This window comes from Dendrobium catenatum, unplaced genomic scaffold (assembly GCF_001605985.2).
Source record: "Dendrobium catenatum unplaced genomic scaffold, ASM160598v2 fragScaff_scaffold_765, whole genome shotgun sequence".
Classification (NCBI taxonomy): Eukaryota; Viridiplantae; Streptophyta; class Magnoliopsida; order Asparagales; family Orchidaceae; genus Dendrobium; species Dendrobium catenatum.
Genome location: NW_021319227.1, coordinates 129,185 through 135,651, shown reverse-complemented (window position 1 = coordinate 135,651; position 6,467 = coordinate 129,185).

The window sequence follows — 6,467 nt, the reverse complement described above, 5'->3', positions numbered from 1 at the left end:
CTCGATCTTGTGGACCTAAAAGTTAGTAGGCAAGGCAGTCGCGGACATTTATGAATGTTTGCTATCATCAAAAGTCTAATCCATAAACTTAGATGCAACACTAAGTGCTTAATTTAACTCATACAATACTTTCTTAAATATGTAAACATGATTTTCAAATGAAAAATTCTCAAAGCCAAGTTCTATGTACTCATCTTCTTTTATAACACTATTTAAAACACACTTTTGATGTCCATTTAGTGCAACTTAAAACCTTTAAAATATGTAAATGCTAATAAAACTCTTATGACTTTTAATATAACTACCGGGGTAAACATTTCATTACAATTAATACCCAATACTTGATTATACCCCTTAGCTACAAACCTTGATTTATTTCTTACTACTAACCTAGATTCTTTCAACCTATTCGTAGAACCAATTTAGTGCCAACTACACTTTGATCGGTTGGTCTTCTATTCAATTCACTTGCATCATTTTTAGTAAACTTATTAAGTTCTTCTTAAATGGAAACTATCTAGAATTCATTTATTTAATCTTTATCTACTTTATAGAGTTTAATCTTAGAAATAAATATTGTATGGCTAACCTCTTTCCTAAGACATTGATTAGTCCTTAATCCAGTTGATAGATCTCCTAAGATGGGCTCCCTAGTATGACTATAATTGTAACACCATTCTATACACAAAGGATATTGGGATTTTTCTCTATTTTCTATGTCAATAATTTTTAATCCATATATAGTCTCAGTCTCAACATGATCATCTATCCAAATCTTAATAGATCTATCTAACTCATCAGAATCTACGAGGCTGAATTCCTCTATATTTAAGGATCTTTTTTTGAAAATTATATAGGCTTTACATACCGAGAAATAACATATGAAAATTGCTTCATGAGCATTAGAATCCATCTTTCTTAAATGAGATTTACCATTAACAAGAACAAATCATTTACTACCAAAAATATATAGATGCGAGAAATTTGGTATCCAACCATTTAGTTGTTCATAGGGTTTCTTATTTAGCTTTGGAATAATATTTACTCAATTCAAAAAATAGTAAGTAGTTTTCACTACCTTTACAAAATATTTAGGTTGGATATTTCTCCTAACATTGCCCTAGCTACCAAAAATAAGGTTCAATTCTTACGTTCAACAATGCCATTTTATTTTGTTGTCCTAGTGGCTACAAAATTATGATTTATTCTAAATTCATATAGAATAATTAAAATTTTGTATTTTTAAATTCTCTACCATGATTATTATAAATTATAGAAATTAAGTATTGTAACTTTCTCTTAATTAAAGCAGAGAAGGCCTTAATTCATCAAATTACTCACTATTATGTGTTAAAAGTCATACCAATATATATCTTGAGTAGTCATCAATAATTACAAATCCAAATGAGTTTTAACTGGACCAAGTTTTACAAATAGAACCAATAAGTCAATATGATGGACTTATAATGGTCTAGTGGTTACCATATCTTTGATTGAATGAAAAGATGAACCAGTATGCTTTTCTATTTAATAAGCATCACCTAAATGCTTTTTAGTGAATTCTAAATTTGGGATGCCTCCAACAATATCGAAATAAGTTATCTTCATAAGTATATTCATGCTAGCATGACATAGTCTCCAATTCCATAGCCAATACTCATCTAAAATAGTTTTTAAGAAACAAATAGTATCAAATGCATCAATGTAATTCAGGTTAAGCATGTAAACATTATTTATTCTTTCTCCTTCCAAATCAATTTTTCATTTATTTCATTTAAGCATTAATTAGAAAGAAACCTAATATCAAATCTTTTATCACAAATTCACTAATACTAAGAAAATTATGGATTAAACCTTATATTAAAAGAACATTCTTAATATCAATTATGTTCTTTTCTATATTTAGATATGTACCTACCACCTTCCTAGTTGTTTTATCTTCCAAGGTGATTTTACTTCAACTCCTTGCCTTTAGCGTAAAAAATTCTTTAGATATCCCATCATATTCCTCGAGCAACTGGTGTATAGTTACCAAATTCTCTAACTAGATCTCTTGTGAGAGCATGCCGACAAAATAATAACACTTTAGGTTTTGGAAGCCCATTGGAATTGGGTTGTACCTTATACTTGAGTCTATAAATACTATGTTGTAATGGTAATGCTTTGGGACTCCAAATTAAATGTGTTTTATGGTGTATCGTGCAAGTGCATGTATTGTGTTATAGTATGCCACATGAATAACACTTGAACCCAAAAATGGGTTTACAAACCTAAAAGGGGGTTATGGCTTCTTCATGGGAATGTATGATGCATGTTATATCCTAGGTTGTGCCTTTAATGTATTCATAGGCCTCCGTGTATTATTTTGAAGTGAAGTTTTATTTTGTAATTATTTGTTTTCACTTTTATATGACCTAATTTCTTTCTTTAATGCTTCTCGTTACTATCTAGTTTTATGCAAGTTTTACTAATTTTTTGAATGCATCTTCCAACTCTATATAATAATTTTATAAGGATTCATGTGACTTTAGTAGCTCAACATATTGTTTATTTAATGATTAAAAATCATCTATTAATGATTCATGCTCCTTAACTAATAAAGCATGTTCAATTATTAAAGTTGAATTATTATTAATTAAATGCCCATGCTATTCTTTTACATGTAAAGTTGCCCTTTGAGGATTGAGTGCTAATTTTTTAACTTTTAATATGAGTCATATTTGTTCATATATTAGAAAATAATCATCACATGAAAGCTCACATACCTCATCATTATCAAAATTTCCAACATTATCATTAGCCATTAAACAAAGGTTGGTTACCTCCTCTTCTAGTTCTATTTCTCAAGAATCTAACTCCAAGTTTTCCTAGAATGCCTTTTATAGTTTTTGTATTTTATTTTTAGAATTTGATTTTTATTTGCCCTTTTCCTAAGTAGGGTGATTTTTAAGTTTTTGGAAATTTATTCTCAAATGTCTAGTTTTCTCGCACTCAAAACAAACTATGTCATATAAAAACATATTAAACTTACCATTTTTACCTTTGCTCTTGTGAAAGTGAGGCTTATGTTTGTATTTCAAGAAGCTCTTGAATTGGGGAGTCATTATGCTATGTCCTCACTCCCATCAAATTCTGAATCTTTGCACTCAGTGTCATCAACCTTTAATGTCAATGCTTTTTATTTCTTCTTGTCGCCTACATCTAAAAACCATAGGCTCACATTTTGCATGTAAGTAATAAGAGGGCCCAAAAGTTTATCTATAGAGTACACATTACGACCTTTTGATTTATATACTGCAATTACATTAGCATTATAAGAATATAGAAAATAGCTTAATATTTTATTCACTATTCAGAATTTGAAATGTCTAACCTAAGACATGTAATGAAGTGATTATTTTGGTGAACTTACTCTATATGTTAGATATTGTCTCACAAGATTTCATGAAAAAAAGTTCATACTAATGTAATAGTAAATTTAAACATGTTTGTTTAACCTCATTAGTTCCTTCGTAGGTAATACATAATTTATCCTATATCTCGTTTCCACTAGTGCCTGAAGATACATGCATATAATATTCTTTTCTCAATGCATAGAAAAAAAATACTTTAAGAATCTTATATTTAGTTGGGATAAATCTCTATCTTCTATAGACCAATAAGTAAATGGGATAATCAAATTTCATGTCATTAACAATACAAGATGGCAAAGCATATCTTACTTGAATCATATGCCACATGTAGAAATCTAAAGATTACATGAATGTAGACATATATATTTTTTAGAAATAGAATAAAATGTTATCAAATAATAATGGACCAGTAATAGAGTACCCTTTAATAGTGTAACAATTTTTCAGAATGTGCCACTAGATCAAACTCTATGGGTTAAAACTAAATTATAAGAGAAACCCTCTAATATAAATTAAAAGTTTAATAGTTGGCTATGAAACCAATTTGAATCTTAAAATGACACTAGAGGGGGTATGAATTAGGGATTTATTTTTTTAAATGTTTGATTAAAAACTAAAATGTGTTTTTAATGTGGAAGCATTTTAATAAACGAAATAATAACTCACAAAAACAACAAAAAAATAAGTACTAATATTTTAATACTTTTTTTATTGAAAGAAAAATAAAAAATAATTTTTGTTCCATTTGTTTCCTATTTTTTTAATAAATAAATATAAATCCCAATAAATAAAAATTATTTTTGTGTCACTGTAATAATCAAACTCCACTTAGGATATCGAAAAATAATTATATAGGAAAGCAAAAGCACAAAAAGTAAATGCAAAAAATAAAATGTAAAAATATTTTTATAATGGTTCAATAAATTTGACCGACATCTAGTTTCAAAAATTCCTCTCTCGGGTTTACTAATTAATAGTGACTCACCTTCAACCCTTGAATAGTTTAAGAATTGATATGGATGTGATGGTACAGTGGAGTGTAATTTTGATTTATAAAAAGATATACGTAGGGCTCTATATCCCCTAAACAATGCTTAAGTTTTTTTTTTTAATATAAAATAACAAACTACACCTAACATATATAAGTATGCATGCTGAATCTAGTAATAAAGTGATAGAGTATGACGAAGTATACTTTTTAACAATTAACTAGTTACTTACTCCAATTAAAAAAATTATCCTACTTAAATAAAAATGTTTGGTGTGGATATTCATTTACAACATCAAGCCTTTGTCCCACTACATGGGGTCGACTACATTAATCCTTTTTCTCCATTATGTCCTATTAAAAGTGAAATTCTCATTTAAATATAATAAAGAAAGATCATTTCTGATATTTTCTAATCATGTCTTTTTAGGTCTACCTCTACCTCTCATAATATAAGTCAAATATAATACCTCTAATTTCCTACCCTCGTCATCTAAAGGTTGTTTTTTTATTTGACCAAACCATCTAAGGAGCCTCTTCTAATCTTATCTTCCACCGGAGCTACTCCAACCTTTTCACGTATATGGTCATTTCAGATCCTATTTCTAAGGGTAAATCCACTCATCCAGCTGAGCATCCTCATATCTGCAACACCTAACTAAGTATTATTTTTCCCTTTTAATGGACAATATTATACACCATAAAGAATTGCAGGCCGCACCACCATCTTATAGAATTTTCTCTTAAGTTTGAGGGGACTTTTTTATCACAACACAAACCTAGTGCATTCCTCCACTTTAACCATCTAACTTGAATTCTAATAAAAATATCCCCATCAATTTCACCATCATTCTGAATAATAGATCTAAGATATCTAAAATGAGTATTCTTATTAATGACTTGATCACCCAAAGTCACAATCCCCCCACTAGGTCTATTACTATAAAAATTACATAAAATATATTCATATTTAGATCTAGTCAAGTGAAAACCTTTAGACTATAAGGTTGACCTACATTATTCAAGTATACCATCAATTCTTTCTCTAGTCTTGTAAAAAAGAAGAATATAATTAGCAAAAAGAATACACCAAGGTTCATCCTCTTGCAAATGTCTAGTGAGAACATCCATGACAAAAGCAAAATGACATAAGTTTAAGGCTGATCCTTGATGTAATCCGACCGTAACTGGAAAAATACTTGGTGAAACCGCCTTGTGTTTGGAAACAAGTAATATCTCATGCATACATATCTTTAATGATTTGAATATAAGAAATATTAATTGCTTTCTTTTCATGAACTCTCCATAGCACTTATGTTGGAACTTTATTATATGCTTTCTCTAAATCAATAAATGTTTTATATATATCTTCCTTATGCTCTCTATATTTGTCAATCAAACCTCTCAACAAATGTATGGCTTCCACTGTAGACCTACCTAGCATGAATCCAAATTGATTATGATAAGCATTAGTATCACACCACAACCAATGCTCCAGAACTCGCTCACATAGTTTTAAAGTATGACACATTAACTTAATTCCTCTATAATTTGCACATGTTGAAACTTGTTAATTATAAATTAGGTTGTTAGACCTAAGCTTATGTCCCAGCGGCTAACCAAGAGGGGGGTGAATTGGTATTTAAAAATTTTCCCTCTTATATTTTAAATAGATAAAAATCTTATATTAAAATTTTTGAAAAGATTTTTCAACCACAGATCAACATAAAACAATAAAGTAAAAAAGTAGCAGGAAATAAAAAAGACACAATATTTAGAGTGGTTTGGTCAAACATGATCTACATCCACTCCCTGAAGTCTCCCACTTTAGGTATTGAACTATTACCACTTAGTGTCTCTTCTTTTGCCCCCACAGCAAGGCAGAGAAGCCTTCACAAAAAAACTCTCTTCCACCACTATCCGGTGCGGCAGAGAACCGTCATCCTTTTACACTCTCCAAGTGTAGGCATAGTACCTCTCGCTGTTCACACTCTCCGAGTGTATGTAGAGAACCATCCCACTATTCACACTCTCCATGTGTAGGCAGAGAACCCTTCATCTTTTCA